Source organism: Hyperolius riggenbachi, chromosome 8, assembly GCF_040937935.1.
Source record: "Hyperolius riggenbachi isolate aHypRig1 chromosome 8, aHypRig1.pri, whole genome shotgun sequence".
Lineage (NCBI taxonomy): Eukaryota > Metazoa > Chordata > Amphibia > Anura > Hyperoliidae > Hyperolius > Hyperolius riggenbachi.
The window spans coordinates 101522254-101547303 of record NC_090653.1 but is presented as its reverse complement, the minus strand read 5'-3'; positions in this window follow the sequence as shown (position 1 = coordinate 101547303).

Sequence of the window (25050 nt, the reverse complement as noted above, 5' to 3'; positions counted from 1 at the left end):
TCCATTTGTTCCAGTTATTGCAACATTTAAATTATATCTCTAGTATAATATATGGTGACAATATTTAATGTGGAAATAAAGGTGCATCTTTTCAGTTTTACATTCATCCCCTGGGGCTTCCTCCAGCCCCATGCCCACGGATCGCTCCCACGCCGCTGTCCTCAGCCTTCTGAATTGCCGGTACCAGGTCCCTTAACTTCTGCCAGTACTGGCCAGTCTGCGCAAGAGAAGTGCACCCTCTACGTATCTTTCTGGTGGCTGTGATCCATTTGCATGGGGCTGGAGGAAGCCCCAGGTATGTATAAAACTTAAATTTTTTGTTAGTCTCTGGTACACTTTAAGTAAGCAATACCGTACCTTCGATTGCTTTTTCCATACAGACTTTTTTTGACTTGCTATAAGAAATCATGTTCATTTAAGTTTTCCATAAGTAAAATTGCTTGCTTGTAACTTGAAGTGCTGCATTAAATGAAATTCTGAAATGTTGAAGAAACGTATGTGTCAAATTGTATTTTGGCCACTAGATGGTGCAGTGATACAATGTATGTTATATCTCTCTAAGCAGGAAGTTTTGACCAAGGATGGTACCATTTATTGGCTTACTTGCCTGGAAGGATCTTAAATGCAGAATTTAAACAGAACTGATTCAATAAATATTTCGGCCTAGTTCACATTATAAATCACCAGCACAAGTGCTGAGCGATTTTGTGAGTGATTTTGTAAGCGCTTTTTTAAGCGCTTTTCTAAGCACTGTCAAAGCGATTTTCGCTTAGAAAAGTGCTTTTGTGTAGTGATGTTTTGTTTGCTTCCTGATGCCAATCAGGAAGTGAACTCTTTGACCTGGAAATGAATAAATACAATGTATTTATTCATTAAAGCACTCAGCAAATCGCTTTTCAAGCGCTTAGTGATTTTGCTATACTTTCTATTGAATCGCAAACGCTCTGGAAATGGTGCATTTGCAGTTGGATAGAAAGCTCATCGCTTATGTGAGAACACTCACATAAGCCAACATTGTCATTAGCATTAAACGCCAGAGCTTAAAAATAAGCGAAATCGTTTATAATGTGAACAAGCCCTTCAAGTTGGAAGCGAAAACTTCTAGCATTTTAATCAGCTTTATTCAGGAAGAGGAAGTTTCGCAAATCGGTGAGCAATTAACACCCTTTTCACATGGGCAACTGACAAGCATTGAAGTCACCACCTGTCAGCTGCTCTCCTGCACAGGCCTTAGTACAGGTGCCCCCCATGGAGTCAAATCTGAGCGCGGCATCTGCAGCCCGGTAACACCACCGTGTTTCAGCACTTAACATGCATGGTGTTACTACCACTGCAATTTGGCTGCATTTAAATTGCACCCGAATTGCAGCGGAAGGCGACAGACTGTAGACTGAACTGCTCAGCAAGTGTGTAGTTCAGCCTCCCATCTGAAAGGGGCCATAAGGTAATACACACATCCAATTTTGATTGGCCAATGACTGGACAATTTAGCCACCTAGATGTAGATGACAGACTTTGAATACTATGAACAGATTGTGTAGGTAAGCGCTCATACTACATGGAAATGGTAAATTGGTCAATTATAATGTGTGTATCAGGCTTTACACAGCTGCTGATTACAGATTTAGCTGCTAGAACCAGTTATTTACTAATTCCACCTTCTGTCTCCATGGGGTGCTAATCAGTGTGGTTAGTGTAGTTAGGATCATTTTTGTACTTCACTGTCGATGATGTATTAGGGGAGGGGCTTTGTTTTGGAATTTAATTTCCATGGGGAAGGAAAGTCACTCCCTTCACATCACATGGTCGTCCATATTGCGTACATACATTTCCAGGTATGTAAAGGGGCACCGCCCTGTTCTTTATTAAAACTAAAGCAAAATGAAGTTGGTCAAAAATGGGGACCATAGTAATTGAACTGCATATGGTGTAGCGCTGACTATAGATTTATTGAATAAATCAATGCATTACAGATAAGAGTCTAAGCTCTAACACGTCTCACACTATTCAGTGTTTACTGATACAAAGAGTAAATACATTATAAAGTGAACCCGAGATGAGAGTGATATGAAGAGGTACTGTAATGGGCAGCACGGTTGTGTCGTGGTTAGTACTCTTGTCTTGCAGCGCTGGATCCCCAGTTTTAGGCCCGGTTCACATTAGCGGTCGCCGTCCGGAATCGCCGTGCCGGAGCCGGACCGCATGCGGAACGGACGGAACGGACGCACGGCATAGCAATGAAAGTCTATGCGTCCGTTTACATGCGTCCGTTTCGGCCGGACCGGATCCGGACTCCGGCATAAGATCCAACATGCGCTATTTTTTGGTCCGGCTCCTCCGGCAGACGTATCCGGAGCGGAACGAGGAGGTGAGGCCTTCTCCCCACATAGTAGTAGGTGAACAACAGGAAGGAGAGAATTCCCAGGTACGAGTAAAAAATGACTGGATCCATGGTCCCAACTGCAGTCTCTGTATCCACGGATGGTCTCCACACGTCCACCTGTCTCCAACAATGACCCCAGAGCTTCTGCTGACCTCCCAGACCCCAGGTATTTACAGGTTGTTCTCTCTTTAAGAAACCGGATCCGGACCGCAACCGTGTTCATACCGCACGGAAAACGGATGCAAACGGACCGGATCCGGACCTGATCCGGATAGGAACCGTACGGATTAGGTCCGGTCCGGATCCGGTGCGGTCCGGACATCCGTTCCGGTTTTTACAAAACCGCAAGTGTGAACGGGGCCTTAATCCCTGCCAGGGCACTATCTGGATAGAGTTTATATACTCTCCCTGTGTCTGCATGGGTTTCCTCCGGGCACTCCGGTTTCCTTCCACAACCCAGAAACATACAGATAAGTTAATTGGCTTCTCCCTAAATTGGCCGTAGACTACAATACATACATTAAATGATACATACATGCAGTGCTGCCCATAATAATTCATACCCCTTAAAGTTACTTTTATTCAAACAGCAAGTAATTTTTTTGACGGGAAATGACATGGGTGTCTCCCAAAAGATAAGACAATGTGAAAAAAACAAACATTTCTCAGCTTTTATTTACATTTGAGCAAAGAGTGTCCAGTCCAAGATTATTCATACCCTTCACAAACTGTCCCGGTCTATGGGAAAATCCAAAGTTCTATACCATTCAGGGGCGTCGCTAGCCCTATTTGTTTTTTTTCAAATTGGTTTTATTTGGTTTTAGATATAACAAGTACAAACAATGGCCCAGAAAACCTGGGAAAAGGCAGTTGGTGCTATACATTGTATCAATAGTATTACAGCATTATATTCAGACACCTTATCCATGGTTAGTACAAAGAACATAGCAATGTAACTTTAACAGGGTGGTTAGGGCCGCATTAAACAGAGCGGACCAATGAGGGGGAGGGGGGGAGGGGAGGGAAAAAACTAGCGTCAAGTGGGGTTCCACCCGGGCCGGTGGGTTGGGGTTCACCGTAGTATTTTAAGATAAGTAAAGTGAGATAGGGGAGGTCAGGGCCGAGAGGAGAGCCAAGTATCCCAAGGATCCCAAATCTTATCAAATAATGGGGTAGTTTCTCTAATAGTGGAGGTTATTTTCTCCATTATATAGATCGACTGGATTTTGTTAATCAGTTCGGGTTTAGAAGGGGGAAGTGTCTTCCAGCTTTTAGCTAAAAGGTTTTAGTTGCGTTGCATACTTGGCTTAGCCATTTGTTTTGGGGTTTGCTGAGTTGGGGAAGGGGTTTATGGAAAAGAGCTGACCAGGGGTTTGGCCGGATTTCTAGGCCCAATACTTCTGATGCCAGGGAAAAGCTCATATCCCAGAAGTTTGCCACGCACGGGCAAGACCACCAACAGTGGGTTTGGTCCGCCTCTGCTTGGCAACCCCTATAGCATAGGTTATTGGGGATCAGCCCCCATTTAGCAAGCTGGACAGGGGTGCGGAACCAGTCATAGAAAATTCTGTAACTGCGTTCTTTGGTAAGAGTGTGTTTGGAGGAGCTGGCCATGGCACTAAAAATATGCTCCCAGTGCTCTTCATCTGTTATGATCGCTTCTGCAGCGTTTGCTGCTGACTGCAGTGGTATTGCAAACCAAACAGTTCTGATGTCATTACATGCATTTGCTTACATAGTTTGGTTTGCACTTAAACTAGTTGCTGATTCCATCTGCAGTCGCTCTGAAGTTAATGACAGTTTAATATGCTTTTGTGTAAACAAACATTGTCTGCTGCAGTGGAGGGGCAGTCCCTTTCCTGCAGGCTGCATATCATTGTCTGCCTTTTCCTGCTATCAGCCTGTGATTAATTACCATTCACTTGTGTGGGAGTCTGCAGGTCTGCTCCCATTGGATGACCTCAGTATAAAGAACTGCTTCCTGCAATGCCTCATGGGCTACCATAGTCTCAGACTCTATCTGTTACTCTGCTCGTGCCCCACCTCGTTCCTGGTCCGTGTGGACTGCGCTGACTCCTGCGAAGGGGTCAGCGAGTCCTCCTAGTTCTGCTCTTGTTCTAGAAGTTGCTACTTGCTTGTCTTGTGTCATATATTGGTTCATCGCCAATATATACGCATACTTGCGCATTTTGTTATTTTCCTTGTATTCGTGTTACGTTAATATATCAGTGTCGCTGATATATACGTACACGAACTGTTTATTTCCTGTGTTCAGTTAGTCAGTTTTCCAGCACGTTTTGGTAGTTTGCGCGTATCGTGAACACCCGTGCTGAGCTAGTTATCCTGTTCCTGGTCCTGTTTGTGGATTGCGTTCATCTCTGCGAAGAGATAACGAATCCTTCTGAATCCTGTTCCTGGTCCTGTTTGTGGATTGCGTTCATCTCTGCGAAGAGATAGCGAATCCTTCTGAGTCCTGTTCCCTGTATTACTTCAGTCTTAGTCAGAGTTCCTGCTTATGTCATATATCAGTTCATTGCCAATATATACATATGTTAGTCAGACGTTACGAATAGTTTCATTGATAGCTGTAATTGTAATACGCTAGGAAAACATACTTATTGTATATTTATCTGTGTTACGTTCATCTATCTCGATCCTGCTATTCCTGTCTCTCCTGTCCTGTCTTTGTGAGGCACGCCATCGCCGCAACGCATTGGCTGCCTCATTCCAGTCTGTCTGGTCTTGGACGCTTGCTGTCGCTAAGTAATCGCTAGCTAGCAAGCGTTCATTCTGTCTACCTGTCCTGATCTCCTCAGTCCTGGTTTATGCGCTCAGCGCTACTTTGCGCTGAGACGTTATTACGAAGGTGTTTGTGGCTGTTCGGATCTGCGCGCCACAATCTCCTGTTGGAGTCGGTCCTCTCCTCCACTAAACTGGGGATGTCCTGATCCCTTGTGCTGGTGTGTGTACCTCCTTCACGTCAGCTTATGTGTTGTATGCTGACTGTGGAGATTACACCCCCAAGCTTAACATTATGGTAGCCCTATTACCAATCCCCATTGTGGGGGGGGGGTTCCCAGCAAAAATGACACTGTTTGTTATGGTTCCTGTTCCTTTAAGAAATTTGAGAAGCTCAATTCTGAAACAGAAAATGAGTTTTTTTCTGAATGTGCCAGGTTCCTGGCCAATCCTGAGCTCCAGGCTACTCCTGTTTCAACGTGGGCCCCCCAGCTAGTTTATGTTTTATTTAAGGGAAGATTGTTTCAGTGGGCCTACGATGTCTTGGATCATACCAATTTAAAAGAAAGACCACTGGAATTTCTAGCGTTTGTGATCCATAACTGGCTGCGCAAAACCGATTTGCCTAGCCCTTTTGATAAGCTCCTGGCAGCTTGTCAATCAGCTGCTCCTTCTACTGCCTACAAAAATAATCAGCAAGCAGATAATTGTTCTGATAACTTTTCTTCTGCTAAGGCAGCAGGGTCTAAAGCCAAACGTAAACGCTCCAAAAGAAAAGCGTTACAATCAGCGGAGTCGTTGCCCTTGGCGACTGCGCATCAGATCTGTAATGAGACTCCGCCAGTAGTAGATAATGAAATTCAGTCACCATTCAGGGGAGTCAAATGGACCTATGAAACTACTAATGAACTTTCATTGCTAGCCAGGGAAAATAAAAGTTCTTGTTTAAATGAATTATCTGAATATGATTATGAAGATATATTACAGAGTATTGAACAGATCAATTTATTCGTGCAGCAAGGGAAATTTGCATACACTACAGTTCAATACTTGCTACAGGTATTGGAGATCCTTAGGAATAAGAAATCGGCCAATCACCTGCTAAATAACCCAATGTATGTTTCTGCCATTAACACATTTGCAAACTATGATCAGCCGGAATGCTCAGCTGTTAAATATGCATGGGATCCTCCATTTGAGAAAGGAGAGATGGAAGCTCTGGTCTATGAATGGAAGAAAGATGCAAGTTCATTTTGTCAGTTTTACAGTGCAAAAAGTGAATTAGTATTGAATGCATGCATTAAGTCTGCCTATAACCTAATAAAAACTGGTGTGTGTGGGTATGACTTTGTGGCTCCATTGATCGATGTGTGGAGAATGATTCTGGACGATTTTTATGCAATTCAATCAGTTGATACCAGGGAAGACACACTGTCAAGTGGAGATTGTTCCACTTCCTCAGTTCCTGAGGACTCGCCTGCTTCAGCACCTTTGGCTGATTCAGCGAGTGATTCAGAGCTCCTTTTGTGTGAAATTGAAGTTCCTGTAATTCCACCCTGTACCATGGATAACTCAGTGTTACTTCCCAGTAAGACAGAAATTACTAATACTTCCTTAATCTTGCCCTGCACAAATTTCTCAGCAGAGGACCCAGAGGTCCTGCTGACTTTCGAGTCCAGCCTAGCCAGTACTCATGACTCTTTGTTTAGTGAAACAGACACCAGAAAAATCTTGCCTGTCTCTGCAAACACTTGTGCAGAAATTACCTGTGTTAATAAAGTTCAACTCCTGTCTGATCCAGCAGATGCCAATAGATGCACTACATCAGTTTCCGAGTCCCAGCAATCCTGTCTAGTAAACTCAGAACCCCAGCATCTGAATTTTCCAATTTTACAAATGAATGGTGATTCAGATGCGCAAACATTGTGTCTTGATCTTCCTGTTTCTACACCTCGCTCTAGTTTCGTGAATAGCTCAGAGCATCTGCTATGTGAACCTGAAATCGCAGAATTATTACCTTGTTCAGAAAATTTTCCAATAAATTTGCCCTGTACCATGAATTGTGCAGTAGATCTCTCCAATGAAACTCAGGTCACAGAATCATTATGCTGTCCAGCAGGTGCTTCCATGGTTTTGCCCTGCAATATGGACTGTTCAGTGATCCTGTCCAGTGAAGCTGTGGTCGCAGAGTCTTATGCTTCACCCAGTACTTTGGATACTTTAAACCCTCTAGCAGAGGAGGCTGAAGCACTGCTTACCTCAGTTGGTGTTGCAGTAATATTCACTTGTCTAGCAGCTGTTTTGGAATTACAGTCTGCTCTAATAAAACTTGATGAATTTCTGCCCAGCGAAGCAGAAGCCATTGAAATATTGTCCTCGTCAGCAAGTGTGTTAGATACCTTGCCCTGTACACAGTCTGATTTAACCAATGTTGTTGAGTCCCTCTACAGTGTTGTAACAGCCGAGGAACTCCAGCCCTGTCCTCTGAATGTTTCAAAAGTCTTGCCCTGTAACATGGATAATTCTGACTCGCTGGAAAAAATAATAGAAATCTCAGAATTTCAGTCCGGGTTAATGAGTGTTTCTGAAACCCAGCCCTGTATCCTGGAAAATTCTGGTTCTCTGGCCGGTGTGGCAGAAGTTCCTGAGTCCCCTTCCTGTCCAGTGAGTTACTCAGTTTTGCCTAGTTCAGTGGGGATTGCTGCACTACTGACTTGTTTTGCAGCCCTTCATGAGCTCCAATCCAGTGTATTTGATGAGTCTCTGTCTAGTCCAGAAGAAGTTATGGGAACCCTGTCTAGTTCGGTGCATACATCAGAAGATTTGTCCTGTCTTGTAAATGCCCCTGAACATGATTTGTTAATAACTTTGCTGGAATCAGAGACATCTAAGTCTGATCCTGCATTTTTTAGTGAGAATCCAGTAACTGTGAAGTCTAGTCATGATGATTTTTTTTTGCCCAGTCCTGGTTTCGGTCTTACCTTGACTGACTTTGAGGTTTGCAGTTCCTTGACATGCCCAGAAGTCTCTCTTGTGCCGGTGTGCCCAGATTTGCTTCGTATGCCAGAGTGCCCAAGTGTGTCTGTGTTGGCGTGCTCACACGCTTCCCTAGTGGAGACATGTTCTGATGTTGCCGGTTGGCCTGCATGCCCAGAGATGGTTCTGGTCCCTAAAAACCCTGATCTTGATGTTTGTCCTTGTGACCCTGACTCTAGAGTTGCCCTGGGTTCCATAGGGGTTCTTGATAGTTCTCCATGTGAGCCTAAGGGGCGTTCTGACCTGTGGGGATCTCTTTGGAGCTTCCAAGTGTTCTGGGAGATCTCTAAGGAAACTTGTCCTGGTACCTTGGACTGGTTCAACGGTGGGTTTTGTGTTGGTGGGGACAGTTCCGGTGGGCATTGCAAAGGCTTTGGCGTTTTTGGACAGTCCCGGGAAGGCGGTGGGTATCGCTCAGAGAGTTTCTGGGGGCTTTTCTCTGGAAGTCGTGGTTCTGATGGGTATCACACTGAGGCTTGTAGTGCTGACGGGCATGGTTCGGTAGGTTCTGGTTCCAATTGGTCTAGTTTTGGTGAGACTGATTTGGGAATTTGGTTTTGTCGGACGGATCCGACCTTCATGAATTTTCAGTCAGATCAGTTTGCTGGATTTCCCACTTCTGATTTTTTGGTTTGGGTGGTTCAGGAGAAATATGTCAGTTTTCATAGGCGTCCAGAGGCCGCGTTTAAGGGAGGGGGTACTGTTATGATCGCTTCTGCAGCGTTTGCTGCTGACTGCAGTGGTATTGCAAACCAAACAGTTCTGATGTCATTACATGCATTTGCTTGCATAGTTTGGTTTGCACTTAAACTAGTTGCTGATTCCATCTGCAGTCGCTCTGAAGTTAATGACAGTTTAATATGCTTTTGTGTAAACAAACATTGTCTGCTGCAGTGGAGGGGCAGTCCCTTTCCTGCAGGCTGCATATCATTGTCTGCCTTTTCCTGCTATCAGCCTGTGATTAATTACCATTCACTTGTGTGGGAGTCTGCAGGTCTGCTCCCATTGGATGACCTCAGTATAAAGAACTGCTTCCTGCAATGCCTCATGGGCTACCATAGTTTCAGACTCTATCTGTTACTCTGCTCGTGCCCCACCTCGTTCCTGGTCCGTGTGGACTGCGCTGACTCCTGCGAAGGGGTCAGCGAGTCCTCCTAGTTCTGCTCTTGTTCTAGAAGTTGCTACTTGCTTGTCTTGTGTCATATATTGGTTCATCGCCAATATATACGCATACTTGCGCATTTTGTTATTTTCCTTGTATTCGTGTTACGTTAATATATCAGTGTCGCTGATATATACGTACACGAACTGTTTATTTCCTGTGTTCAGTTAGTCAGTTTTCCAGCACGTTTTGGTAGTTTGCGCGTATCGTGAACACCCGTGCTGAGCTAGTTATCCTGTTCCTGGTCCTGTTTGTGGATTGCGTTCATCTCTGCGAAGAGATAACGAATCCTTCTGAATCCTGTTCCTGGTCCTGTTTGTGGATTGCGTTCATCTCTGCGAAGAGATAGCGAATCCTTCTGAGTCCTGTTCCCTGTATTACTTCAGTCTTAGTCAGAGTTCCTGCTTATGTCATATATCGGTTCATTGCCAATATATACATATGTTAGTCAGACGTTACGAATAGTTTCATTGATAGCTGTAATTGTAATACGCTAGGAAAACATACTTATTGTATATTTATCTGTGTTACGTTCATCTATCTCGATCCTGCTATTCCTGTCTCTCCTGTCCTGTCTTTGTGAGGCACGCCATCGCCGCAACGCATTGGCTGCCTCATTCCAGTCTGTCTGGTCTTGGACGCTTGCTGTCGCTAAGTAATCGCTAGCTAGCAAGCGTTCATTCTGTCTACCTGTCCTGATCTCCTTAGTCCTGGTTTATGCGCTCAGCGCTACTTTGCGCTGAGACGTTATTACGAAGGTGTTTGTGGCTGTTCGGATCTGCGCCGGCTCTGTGCGCCACAATCTCCTGTTGGAGTCGGTCCTCTCCTCCACTAAACTGGGGATGTCCTGATCCCTTGTGCTGGTGTGTGTACCTCCTTCACGTCAGCTTATGTGTTGTATGCTGACTGTGGAGATTACACCCCCAAGCTTAACATCATCGCTGGGTCCATTGAGCCTCTCCAGCCATTTCACCATGGCCGTTGAGGGGGTTGAGAATTTAGTGTACCAGATGTCATAATATATCGTGGAGATAAGGCCTTGTGGCAAGGGGTGAGAGCAAGAAATAGACTCAATGGAGGAACGCGATAATTGTAATCCTACATTTTGGCGAGACTGGATGAAATGGCAGACTTGCAGATATCTAAATAGTTCAAAATCTGGCCAGTCCATTTTTTCCTTAAGTTGGGGCCAAGGGAGCAGGGTCCCATCTGACACCATGTCATTGACAGTATGGACCCCACTAGTTCTCCAGTTCCCCCAGGCCAGACCACAAACCCCAGGGGGAAAATCTTCATTATAAAATAAAGATTCGAGGACCGAGGGGTAGCCCTTTGGGATCAGGTTCTTCAGCGTCCTTTTGATCCATAGGGATTCACTTATTGGAAAAAATGAAGAATTTGGACCCAAACAAGGTTTGGGGGTCCAGAGGAGGGACTTTATTGGAAAGGGGTAGATGAGCTCCTGCTCTAGATCAACCAGGGCCGGCCCGCCCATGAGGCGGGGTGAAACTTTTGCCTCAGGCGGCACTTCTGGAGGGGCGGCAGCCGCCCGTCTGTGTGTGTGGGGGGCCGCCCGAGCTGGAGGGGATAGCGGGCAGGAAGGGGGTATTGGGCCTAGCGGCTTGGAGGGGGGTCGGACCCCCCCCTCCCTCGCCTGGGTCCCCCGTCCTCCGCTCCCCTCCAGCTTTAGAAGTGAGGTCGCTGGCTGCAGCTATATTGTAAGAGGCAACGGGCGGGGAGGACTCACCTCTTCCTCGTTCCAGCCCGAGCCTGCGCTCCACTGATGTCACTTCCTGCTACGCCGCAGGAAGTGATGTCAGTGGAGCGCAGGCTCGGGCTGGAACGAGGAAGAGGTGAGTGATCCCCGCCCGTTGCCTCTTACAATATAGCTGCAGCCAGCGACCTCACTTCTAAAGCTGGAGGGGAGCGGAGGACGGGGGACCCAGGCGAGGGAGGGGGGGGTCCGACCCCCCTCCCCGCCGCTAGGCCCAATACCCCCTTCCTGCCCGCTATCCCCTCCAGCTCGGGCGGCCCCCCCCACACACACGGCTTGGGGGGGGGAGGGGCGGCGATTTTTTTGAATTTTGCCTCAGGCGGCAAAAAGTCTAGGGCCGGGCCTGAGATCAACCCATCTTACAACTCCTCTGGGAGAGGACCACTGAAGGAGCTGAGAAAGTCTGGCAGCATAGTAATAATGTAGGAGGTTAGGGGCCCCCAGTCCCCCCTGCAGTTTGTGGCGGGCCAAATTAGTGTATTTGATGCGGGGTCTGCGTCCCTCCCATATAAAGTTAGTGATCCTAGATTGCAACCCCTCTATATCTCTCTTATTAATTCTTATGGGTAAGGCCCTGAAAAGGTACAGAATTTTGGGGAGTAACGTCATTTTGACTGCATATATGCGACCTTGTAAAGAGATACGAAAGTGCTGCCAATCATCCAGAAGCCTATGGAGTTTTTTAAGCATAGGTGCATAATTGAGTTTATAGAGATCTCCGAGATCCTGAGAGACTGTGACACCAAGATATTTCAATCCATTGGGTCTGAATTTGAAGCCAAAGGATTGAGAAAGAGAGGTCTGATGTGCCTCTGTGAGGCCAAACGGGATCGCTTCAGATTTTGAGTTGTTGATTTTAAACCCTGAGTGAGTGCAGAAACTTTCAATTTCTTTGAATAGGTTTGGGACCGAAATTAGAGGATTGGAGAGAGTAAAAATTGTGTCGTCTGCAAAGAGGGCGGTTTTGAAGACAGCTCTGCCAACTGAAATCCCAGATATGTCCGAGGAGCGCCTAACCCTGATAGGCAAAGGCTCGATGCATAAGGCAAATAACAGAGGGGAGAGGGGGCACCCCTGCCTAGTGCCGTTCTTGATGGAAAAGGAGGGGGAGGTTATGCCCATATTACACACCGAGGCCGTGGGGTTAGTGTAAAGGCTTCGCACCCCGTTCAGGAATTCACCCCCTATACCAAATTTGAGTAAAACCAATCTAAGATACCTCCAGTCCACCCTGTCGAACGCCTTCTCCGCATCCAAAGATAGGAGCAGAGAAGGCGTCCGACAGCGCTTCATCTCAGCAATCAACCCAGTGATCCTACGGATATTATCCGTAGTTTGTCTCCCCAGGACAAAACCTGTCTGGTCCGGATGGATAACACCTGGTAGAAGGGGGTTTAATCTGTTCGCCAGGATTTTAGAAAAAATCTTGACATCTATATTGATAAGGGAGATCGGTCTGTAATTGGTGACCTCAGCTAGGTCTCTGCCAGGTTTGGGTATAACAACTATGGACGCTCTGGACAAGTCAGGGGGGAAATCTTCCTTACCCTTCAGAATGTTGTTATAGAAAGTAGATAATTCTGGAGCTAGCATTTGTTTAAAGGTTTTGTAATACAAAGCAGTGTATCCATCCGGACCAGGGGCCCTAGATGACTTTAAGCCCTTAATGACAGACAGGACCTCCTTAACTGTAATAGGAGAGTTTAGTAATATGCTGCTATCTATCGGGAGTTTAGGGATAGGGGTATTGTGCAGAAATTCCTGGATATGGCTTATTGGGGTGCGGGTCTTATCCGTAGTGGTCCCATCATACAGTTGGGCATAATATTTCTGGAATTCCCTCACTATGGCGTTAGGATCGTGAATCAGGGTCCCCGAGCTGCCTCGGATGGGGTGTAATCTATTAAGTGTTAGACGGTTGCTCAATTTCCTGGCCAGCATAGTGTCTGGTTTGTCTCCCTTTTCGTAGAATTTCTGGGCGGTCAGGCGCATGGCTCTATCAGCCTTCTGAAATAGAAGAGATTTAAGTTCAGATCTCAGGGTGGTGAGATGGGAGAGGGACACAGAAGGTGTCCCAGCCGCGTGCTTAAGCTCCATGCGCCTGATCTCCTTTTTTAGTTCAGTTATCCTAGCCATTGCTAGTTTACGTTTAATAGAAGAGATCTTAATCAGTTCTCCCCTAATGGTCACTTTGTGAGCTGCCCATCTGATCCCCTGGGAGGTATCTCCCTCTTTGTTGATGTGAAAAAAGGAGGAGATTTCAGAGGCCACTTTTAATTTGGTCCCACTGTCCACTAGGAGGGATTCATTAATGCGCCATGTGCTTTTAGGTCTAGGGGTCAGGGAAGAGAACTGCACCGACACAGACGCATGATCTGACCATGAGATCTCTGAGTGGTCAGCCTTAATTACTTCAGATAGGAGTGTGGCGTCCATAAAAATAAAATCGATGCGTGAGTATGTGTCGTGTGGGTGGGAGTAGAAGGTATGCCCCCTCTCCCCAGGGTGAAGCGCCCTCCAGACGTCCCAGGTCCCAGTGTCAGACAAAAATTTCAGTAGGCATTTAGGGGGAGTACGGTGACGACCCTGCCCTCCGTCCAATGAGGCATTGAAGTCTCCCGCTAACAAGAGTTTACCCGCTCTGTGAATGGAGATTTTGGATGTCAGGTTAGCGAGGAAGGGGCGTAGCCCCTCAGAAGGAGCATAAACAGCTACTAGAGTTAAGAGCAAACCGTTGGAGTCCCCGACTAAAATTAGATATCTGCCCTCAGGATCTCGGATAGTTTTGTGTACATTAAAATTAAGCCTCTTATGAAGAACCACAGCCACACCACATCTCTTCTGAGGGGCAGAAGCATAATAGACCTGGGGATAGAGTTTATGCCAGTATTTAGGTTCTTTTTTGGAGGTATAGTGGGTTTCTTGCAGAAAAATAATATCAGCATTGGCGTTCTTGTAATACTGGCATGCTAAACGCCTCTTCTGGGGGGCATTTAGTCCCTTGACATTATGAGTAATAATGGTCATGGGGGCAGAAGGGTCTATATGCACCGAAGGGGGGACCTCAGTGGCTGAGGAGCCAGGGGGGCTGTCTGTAGGAACTATTGGTGTGGCCATGGTTCCGGGAGAGAGTCAGAAACAAATAAAAACACATAAGAATACAGCCCAGACATCCCCAAAAAAACATATATAGTCGGTCCTACATATTTTAAAACTACGGCGATCCGACAGAAACAAAAAAGTAAATAAAAAAAAATTAAAGTAAAGATTGAGCGACTGGACCTATTAGGGTCCCGTTGGCCCGGGGAGAAATTACCAGAAACAAGAACAGCATATAACTGCATAACATTGTTCTTAACATTAAGCTGGAAGTGAGACAATAATAAAGAAAATAAAAAAGAAAAAGAAAGGGGGGCACTTATCCAAGTGCCCCGAGTAGGCATCACAGGACTGTAGTGCTAAGACTACAGATGAGTTCAGGGCTGTAGCACCCAAGTAAGTGCCAGGGCAGGTTGACAGGAGCGCCGGTCATAGCCCACCGCCTATACATGTTAAGAGATATAGTCAGGCTCTTAGTAAGGACAGAGTGCAGGGTGCAGTGAGAAATGGTCAGGCGTTGGAGCCCAGGGAAGCAGGGCTAGCAGGACTGCTTGAGGGAACATCCGACTGAGCTCTATCTTGAGGATTCCGCTCTGGAACTGTGAACCACGTGGGCCTTGGTGGGGAGAGTCTCTTAGGTGAAGCTGCTGCCGCTCCACGGGGTGGCTTAACGTATTTGAGGCCCAGTTTGTGAAAAACTTCCGGAATCCGACTGGGGTCGGAGATGATGATTTGCCGACCATTGTGGGGAATAATCAGTTTGAAGGGGAAACCCCACCGGTATTTAATCCCGTGCTTAACAAGAGCGGTGGTCAGGGGTTTGAGTTCCCAACGCTTATTCAGAGTGATGGGGGAGAGATCCGGGAAGATCAGGATCCTATGGGTTTGAAAGTCCACATGGGGTAGGTTCCGAGAGGCCATGATGATAGCTTCTTTGGAGCTGAAGTAGTGGAGTTTGGTGATTATATCCCTGGGAGGGTCGCCCTCTTTAGGCAGAGGTCTCAGGGCCCTATGTGCCCGATCCATCCGCAGCTCTGACTCTGGGAGATCAGGGGCAAGGTGGCGGAATAGTGCAAGGAGAAAGTCACGTACCTCCGTAATAGATTCGGGGGCCCCCCGGATTCTGAGGTTGCTTCTCCTGTCTCTGTTCTCCTGGTCCTCCCTTGCCTCAAATAATGTGGCGATGTCTGCACGCATCCCCTGAATGTCAGCGTCTGCCTGGCTGCAATAGGCCTTAACCCCTTCCAGCCCCTCCTCGACCTCATGTACTCGCTCACCGAGAGCTGACAGTTCCTCGCTGATCTGCTTGACGGTTTCCGTTTTGGAGGCATTGATAAGCCTTTCAAGATTCAGGTATAGAGTTTGTAGGTCCGCTTTAGTGACTCTGTCAGTATCTAAGTTCTTACCGCCTTGTGAGCTGCTCTCGCCGCTAGGCCGGGCGCCATCTTGGGTTGCGGTCCCCTTCTGCTTATTGGAGAAGAGCTCGGGGATTCCTGGGTCTGTGGTCGCCTGATTCTTTTTGGGACCCATGCTGGGGTGCTCCAGGAGCCCTGCGGGAGAGGGTCGCAGCGAGGAGGGAGAAGGAACGGGGTCAGGGCGTGCTGTAAGCGGCTAAGTTTGCCGGAGCTAGTCCACCATGCGTCTGCCCTGCACGAAGGTTAGGCGCCGCCCCCGCTAGCCCTATTTTGAGGGGGCACGTGCCCCCAATCTGTCCTGGGGTGCCACGGATCTCCGCCCGGCCGCCCCCTCTGGCAGCGGCTCCCTCCAGTCGCCGCCGCGTCACTCAGACCTCAGGGTCAGGCGGCGAGCCGGCGACCAATCGTGCGGGCGCTAGGACCCAGCGCCCGCACTGATATGCGGAAGTGACATCACTTCCGCATATCGAGCGGGTGCGTCCGGCGCCCGCTCTTACTGGTCGGGTCGCCGCTGATCCTGAGGTCTGCTACGAGGTAAGGGGGGTGGGGGGAGCGGCGGCGGCTGGAGGGGGGCCTCCCTGGCACTCACTGGCACTCACTCACTCCCTAAACGGGCTCCCTGGCACTCACTCACTCCCTAAAGGGGCTCCCCCTGGCACTCACTCACTCCCTAAAGGGGCTCCCCCTGGCACTCACTCACTCCCTAAAGGGGCTCCCTGGCACTCAATCACTCCCTAAAGGGGCTCCCTGGCACTCACTCACTCCCTAAAGGGGCTCCCTGGCACTCACTCACTCCCTAAAGGGCCTCCCTGTCACTCACTCACTACCTAAAGGGCCTCCCTGTCACTCACTCACTTCCTAAAGGGGCTCCCTGGCACTCACTCACTCCCTAAAGGGGCTCCCTGGCACGCACTCACTCCCTAAAGGGGCTCCCTGGCACTCACTCACTCCCTAAAGGGGCTCCCTGGCACTCACTCACTCCCTAAAGGGGCTCCCTGGCACACACTCACTCCCTAAAGGGGCTCCCTGGCACTCACTCACTACCCTAAAGGGGCTCCCTGGCACTCACTCACTCCCTAAAGGGGCTCCCTGGCACTCACTCACTACCTAAAGGGCCTCCCTGTCACTCACTCACTTCCTAAAGGGGCTCCCTGGCACTCACTCACTCCCTAAAGGGGCTCCCTGGCACTCACTCACTCCCTAAAGGGGCTCCCTGGCACTCACTCCCTAAAGGGGCTCCCTGGCACTCACTCCCTAAAGGGGCTCCCTGGCACTCACTCACTCCCTAAAGGGGCTCCCTGGCATTCACTCACTCCCTAAAGGGGCTCCCTGGCACTCACTCACTCCCTAAAGGGGCTCCCTGGCACTCACTCACTCCCTAAAGGGGCTCCCTGGCACTCACTCACTCCCTAAAGGGGCTCCCTGGCACTCACTCACTCCCTAAAGGGCCTCCCTGTCACTCACTCACTTCCTAAAGGGGCTCCCTGGCACTCACTCACTCCCTAAAGGGGCTCCCTGGCACTCACTCACTCCCTAAAGGGGCTCCCTGGCACTCACTCACTCCCTAAAGGGCCTCCCTGCCACTCACTCACTACCTAAAGGGCCTCCCTGTCACTCACTCACTCACTCCCTAAAGGGCCTCCCTGTCACTCACTCACTCACTCACTCACTCACTCACTCCCTAAAGGGGCTCCCTGGCACTCACTCACTGCCTAAAGGGGCTTCCTGGCACTCTCACTCCCTAAAGGGCCTCCCTGTCACTCACTCACTCCCTAAAGGGCCTCCCTGTCACTTACTCCCTAAAGGGCCTTCCTGTCACTCACTCACTCCCTCCCTAAAGGGGCTCCCTGGCACTCACTCACTGCCTAAAGGGGCTCCCTGGCACTCACTCACTGACTAAAGGGCTCCCTGTCACTCACTCACTGCCTGAAGGGGCTCCCTGGCACTCACTCACTACCTAAAGGGCTCCCTGTCACTCACTCACTGCCTGAAGGGGCTCCCTGGCACTCACTCACTGCCTGAAGGGGCTCCCTGGCACTCACTCACTGCCTGAAGGGGCTCCCTGGCACTCACTCACTGCCTGAAGAGGCTCCCTGTCACTCACTCACTGCCTGAAGGGCTCCCTGGCACTCACTCACTGCCTGAAGGGGCTCCCTGGCACTCACTCACCACCTAAAGGGCTCCCTGTCACTCACTCAATGCCTGAAGGGGCTCCCTAGCACTCACTCACTACCTAAAGGGCCTCCCTGTCACTCACTCACTGCCTGAAGGGGCTCCCTGGCACTCACTCACTGCCTGAAGGGGCTCCCTGGCACTCACTCACTGCCTGAAGGGGCTCCCTGGCACTCACTCATTGCCTGAAGGGGCTCCCTGGCACTCACTCACTGCCTGAAGGGGCTCCCTGGCACTCACTCACTGCCTGAAGGGGCTCCCTGGCACTCACTCACTGCCTGAAGGGGCTCCCTGGCACTCACTCACTGCCTGAAGGGGCTCCCTGGCACTCACTCACTGCCTGGAGGGGCTCCCTGGCACTCACTCACTGCCTGAAGGGGCTCCCTGGCACTCACTCACTGCCTGAAGGGGCTCCCTGGCACTCACTCACTGCCTGAAGGGTCTCCCTGGCACTCACTCACTGCCTAAAGGGGCTCCCTGGCACTCACTCACTGCCTAAAGGGGCTTCCTGGCACTCACTCACTGCCTGGAGGGGCTCCCTGGCACTCACTCACTACCTAAAGGGGCTCCCTGGCACTCACTCACTACCTAAAGGGGCTCCCTGGCACTCACTCACTACCTAAAGAGGCTCCCTGGCACTCACTCACTACCTAAAGGGGCTCCCTGGCACTCACTACCTAAAGGGGCTCCCTGGCACTCACTCACTACCTAAAGGGGCTCCTTGGCACTCACTATCGGGGTCCCTGTCACTCACTACCTAACTGGAGGCGCCTGTCACTCACTAGCTAACCTGGGGGTCCCTGTCACTCACTACCTAACTTGGGGGGCTACCATATTAACCTCCTGAGCGGTATGGACGAGCTCAGCTCGTCCATCACCGCCGGAGGCTGCCGCTCAGGCCCTGCTGGGCCGATCTTTATCAAATAAAGTGCAGCACACGCAGCCGGCACTTTGCCAGCCGCGTGTGCTGCCTGATCGCCGCCGCTCTGCGGCGATTCGCCGCGAGCAGCGGCGAAAGAGGGCCCCCCTAGCCACCTGAGCCCTGCGCAGCCGGAACAAAAAGTTCCGGCCAGCGCTAAGGGCTGGATCGGAGGCGGCTGACGTCAGGACGTCGGCTGACGTCCATGACGTCACTCCGCTCGTCGCCATGGCGACGATCTAAGCAAAACAAGGAAGGCCGCTCATTGCGGCCTTCCTTGTTTATTATGGGCGCCGGAGGCGATCGGAAGAACGCCTCCGGAGCGCCCTCTAGTGGGCTTTCATGCAGCCAACTTTCAGTTGGCTGCATGAAATAGTTTTTTTTTAATTAAAAAAAAACCCTCCCGCAGCCTCCCTGGCGATCTCAATAGAACGCCGGGGAGGTTAAGGGGGCATTCTGCCTATTTATGTGAAATGCTGTTTATTTATGTGCCTCATGACTGCTGAATTTGTCTTGTTGGGAGCCTTATGATTTGTTGGGGGCCTCAAGATTGCTGAATTTGTCTTGTTGGGGGCCTCATGATTTGTTGGGGGCCTCATGATTGCTGAATTTGTCTTGTTGGGGGCCTCATGATTTGTTGGGGGCCTCATGATTGCTGAATTTGTCTTGTTGGGGGCCTCATGATTTGTTGGGGGCCTCATGATTGCTGAATTTGTCTTGTTGGGGGTCACATGATTGCTAACTGCGAGACTATGGGAAAAGCTGAATCCTTATCATATGAGACAATAGCATTAAACCTACTTTTTTAGCTTTTTAAAACAGAAAATAAAACTGGGAGGTTCTAAAAAATTGAATACATTTTTCAGGAGTAGGATGGATGAAATTGTTTATCTTCACAGTTTATTTTCAACTTGGATTTTCCATAATGTTCATGTATGAGTTAAAACGTTTGTACAGTATTTAGTTTAAATTGCGGTTGCCACTTTGCGATAGATAAGTGACTTTTGGGTTGCAGTTTGGGCACTCGGCCTCCAAAAGGTTCGCCACCAATGTCATAATCTAATGTCCCACCATTGCTAGGTTCATGTAAATTTGTCTCCACCCGGCCGTTACCACACCTATATTCTGGTCCATGGCCCACCCATTTTTCGGTGCGGCACGATAAGCACGCCGCACAACGTGATCCTCATATTTTTGGCTCGCTAGCTGCAGTGTGCTGAATTCTGCTGCCTACAGTATGTACAGTATACGCTGTTCTCTAGTGCCTGCACTGTGTGCTGATTTACCTCCAGTGTGTACAGTGTAAGGTGTGCCTTTACTGATTGTAAACCAGCTATATTGTATGCTGATCCCTGCTACTTTCAGTATGTACAGTATTAGCTGTAAAGCCTGGTACACACATACAATTTTGATTAGCCAATTTTAGCTCTGTTCATAAAATTCATTGTCTGTTGGCCCACTTACTGCACGGGGGTGGTAAAATTGGGGGTCAGTGATTGACCAATCAAAATTGTATGTGCGTATACATCTTTGATCTATGCCTATACTGATTGTAAATTATCCAAATAAAGGACAAATCCAATATTTCGATGGGCAGGCCCGTTATCTGTAGCTTACACCGCTGCTAAGTTCATGTACATTTGGCCCCACCCATGGCCACGCCCACTCACCGCATAGCCACGCCCATTTTTGCCACGGCGCCGCATATACCTCCCCGCCTGGTGCCCACAGGTGCCCCCGATCTCCAAGGACCCTAGAAACGCCACTGATACCATTCCAAATAGTCTCCGCTAAGCCACCTGTATCCCGGCAAGTGTAGGATCAGCAAAGAGTTTCCCCGCAGCAGCTCGATGTCTGTTAAGCCACCACCGGGCAATTGCAGAGTTAAGCGCAACAGCGGAAGCCATACCTGATCCAGCCGGCGCGATCCTCCTCCTGTGTGTTCTCATGGTGACAGCCTCCCGCGATCCTCATCGTGTGTCTTGGAGGGGGGTAATGGTCACCTGGAAAATGGTTTTTATTCTGCACTTGCAGAAGGCTTGGCGGGGGAGGGGAAGACTTCCAAAATGTTTATTATGCTGCAGTCAGCAGGTGCTGGAAGAGAGTGAGACAGGAGGGGGTGGGGGGATATACCAGGGAGCAGCTTTTTTTTTTTATTTTATTTGTGCAGTTGCTAGGGGATACAGGGAGGTGAGAAGGGCTACTGCAGAAAGACTTTGCCTTGCAGTTGTGTGATATACAGGAGCCTGGGTAGGGGGTGCCACAGGGAGCAGGGGTCATTATAGCTGAGAGGCAGTGGCGGTTATTGTAGCTGGAGGACAGTAAAGCTTGGGTAGCTTGGTGAGAAAGCTCCACAAGACACCCCTGCACCATAGACTCACCAGGTTTAGTATATATTTTTTCCTCGTTTTTTGCCCTCTAAACCTGGGTGCGTCTTATGGTCTGGAGCGTCTTATGGTGCGAAAAATACGGTACTTCCTGCTTTCATGAAAGCAGACATAGGGCTCGATTCACAAAGCGGTGCTAACCCAGTTAGAGAATTTAGGCGTGATAACAATTTCCTGGGTCGTCTCTGTGTAATGGGTGGCAAGTATATGAGCTGCCCTACAGTGGTCAAAAAAGCTTTATTTCGGTACATATTACTGACAGTTTTATAACTTGTTTATCACCTGTTTTATCTTCTGTTTTACCGCACTTTTATCAAACATTTATCACACTTGGTACATTTTTAGTGAATACTCACTGTTTTCACTATTTTTTGTGAATTATCACTGGAGGTAATTTTTCACCCAAAAAACAGTTACCGCACATGGTTTTGTGAATAGAGCCCAGTGTCTCAAGACAGACAATCCAATGGACACTGCCACTGCAGGGTTCCACGGATGCAGACCAAGGCAGACGCCACTTTTCCAGATAAGGCACACAAAAGCTTGTGGCCTTTGCAAATGCTCATCTGGACAAAGAAGACTTCTGGTCTTCTGTGTTATGGTCAGATGAAACAAAAATTGAATTGTTTGGTCACAATGATGCTTCCTTCATTTGGCATAAAAAATGAATAATTTTGGACTGGACACTTTTTGCTCAAATATAAATGAAAGCTGAGAAATGTTTTCTTTCTCACAATAATGCTGTCAGATCTGCGGAGCTTACCTCCGCTGCAACGGCCAGCAGCATGTCTGCGACTTCCGGGTCGGCTGGCCGCATTACTAGAGACGGCGTCAGCGGCTCCTCAGCTGGGCTGCACTCGTGTGACACACAAGCACAGAGAGAGGGTGGACGCACACGCTGTTAGCTTCGCACCTCTTATGCATTTAGGAAGCGTGTCACAGCTGACACGCATGGCTCCACCTCCGGATCTGGATTGGCTGAACAGGTTAGGGGTGTGTTGTTCGGGTTACCCGGGCTTCTTAAGCGCTGTTCTGACACTTGCTCACTGTCTGCTCTAGCTAACACTTCGCAGTGAAGGCTTCAGACCTTAGTCAGTCCATGTGTGGCTTGAACCGGCAGGACCCCGGGGATTCCATACTAGCTCAGCTGATTATTATTGATATATTGTGTTTGACTTCTGCCTGTTATCTGACTTCTCTTTGCCTAACGATTCTGTACCTCTGCCACTCTGATCTGTTGCCGACCTCTGCCTGAACACTTGCTCTGATTTTGCCTTACGATTTTGTACCTCTGCCTATCTGATCTGTTGACGACCTCTGCCTGTATACTCTCTCTGATTTTGCCTGTCGATTTTGTACTTCACCAATCAGATCTGTTGCCGACCCGTTTTGTCTGACCATTCTCTTATCTGTATTGCAGTGTCAGTTCTGCCTTCACTGACACGGTCTATATTATACGGCGTCTCCCTTCAGGGAGTCTCTGATATCTGTCTGTCTGCTAGTGCCCACACACATTAGCAGATCGTTACAAATGCCTCTTGTACATTGTCTTATTATCTTTTGGGAGACAACTAGGTCATTTCCCATCAAAAAATTACTTACTGGTTGAATAAAAGTAACTTTAAGTCAAAATTTGCCAGGGGTATGAATAATTAGGGCAGGTAGGGATTAAAGTGTAAGCTCCTCTAAGGGACAGTTAGTGACTCTGTACAGCGCTATGAAAGATGTTGGTGCCATATCGATTTGAGAAAATCGAAAATGTCCCCTTTCTCCTCTCATAGGCTTGTGTAGCTGGCTGTGATGATTAGAAAGGTCAATAAAATGCTAATAATTATGGCTTGCATGCAAGCCTGATGCAAATTGTATACAGACTAAAAACTGACCTAATCAAATGCACTTCCTGCCAAATTTGATTGGCCAAATGTTATGCTTCATACAATTTGCATGCAAGCCAGAATTATTGGCATCTTATTGACTTATAACCACTTATGAGATTATTGTACGATTCATGCCCAGACCTGCTGGAAAGGTGGAAAGGTCATTCAGATGCAGCACATTTTAGAGTCAGTATCATTAAAGGTTTTTATCTTATTAAATTGGGTATGTTTCCAGCACCTGTTAATTTCAGCACCAGGAGTAGCCAATATAATAGTATTCGTAAAATATATTTACCCATACTCTGCTATAGTATCTCACAAAAGTGACTACACTTTTTGTAAAAATAAATTAATATTTTTCATGAGACAACACTGAAGATGTGACTAGAGGCGTAGCTATGGGGGTGCAAAGGGAGTAAGTGTCCCCAGGCGCAGCACTGTGAGGGTGTTCAGCACAGCCACTGAACCTTCATGTGTGTGAGAAGTGGCTCATTGGCTGTCCGAGGTACCCCTGCTTCTCTTCCTACCTCTGCAGAGGAGTGCAGAAGTGTCTGGCTATCTAAATTGGGATCCTTTTGGCTAAAGGAGGGCACATTTAACTATTTAAGGAGTATCACATTTGGCTATCTGAATGGGAGAGGGGGGGCACATATGGCTATCTATAGGGGAGAAGAGGGCACATATGGCTATTTAAACAGCATTTGTACATTTGACTCCACTTATCGCAACGACCACATTCTGATGCATGGCCACACTCATTTTGTTTTAGGGGGGGGGGGGGGGCGCAAAAACTGTCTTTGTCCCTGGGCGCTGAAAACTCTAGCTACGCATATGGATTTGACACCTAAATACAATTTAAACTAGTCAGTATCAGGAAGTGACGTCAGTGGAGCGCACGCTGACCTGGAACGAGGAAGAGGTGAGTAATCCCCGCCCGTTGCCTCTTACAAGTAGCTGCAGCCAGCACGGACCTTGTTAAAGCTGGAGGGGAGCGGAGGACGGGGGACCCAGGCGAGGGAGGGGGGGGGGTCCGACCCCCCTCCCCGCCGCTAGGCCCAATACCCCCTTCCTGCCCGCTGTCCCCTCCAGCTCGGGCGGCCCCCCACACACACGGACGGGCGGGTGCCGCCCCCCAGAAGTGCCGCCTGAGGCAAAAGTTTCACCCCGCCTCATGGGCGGGCCGGCCCTGACTACATCATGGAGCTGGTGGATGTTAGAGATCTTGCGTTCCTCCACCTTCCGTTCGAGGATGTCCCACAAATGCTCAATAGGGTTTAGGTCTGGAGAAGGCAGCGATTGTCTTGAAGGTGCAATTTGGGTCACTATGTTGGAATACTTGTGGCCGAGTTTCTGAAGGGTCAAGCTCTGCTTCAGTATGTCACAGTACATGTTAGCATTGTACTGTGACATATTGTTAATAGAGTAATGGGCAGCGCTCTCCTGTTGTTAGGACTGGTACTCTGTCTGTGCATTGCGAAATTACCAGCCTTTTGTGCATCAGACCAATACAGAGAGCCCTGGAATCAGGTTTGAAGATGCATTTTTTCCCGAGGCTCCCATTTTGCAGTGTGTAGAATGGTGTGGAGTGGCAGCTGGGGGCGGTGGTTCCAGTGAGTCAGCACTGCTGTGTCAGGGAGAGCTGGTGCCATGGGACCTGGGCATAAGTCTTCAGATGTCCATAAAACGTGTCTGGGGACCTGGCAACTGCAGACATTGGAAGAGTATCGGAAGGGTCTCAGGTTACATGGAAGTAACGTACCAGTGCTGTGGTGCTGACAGGAGACAACCTGCATACAGTGTCCCTGCTTATCATTTAATTTTTAAAGGATACCATAGTCCTAAATAAATGGCAAAAGTGACGCACTGTGTGTGTATGGGGAGTGGTACAGAAGCTTCCCACACCTCCTGGAGTCAGCCTCCTGGTCGGCGCATGTGCAGTATGTCTGTGGGAAGACATAGCTGGCACGTGCATTGGACTAGAAGTTGGCGGGGAGCACAGTCATAAGGTGCCCAAGCGGACATACTGCGCATGTGTACGCAGGGCCGGTTCAAGTAATAATTAAGCCCTAGGGCAAAATTAGCCTGGG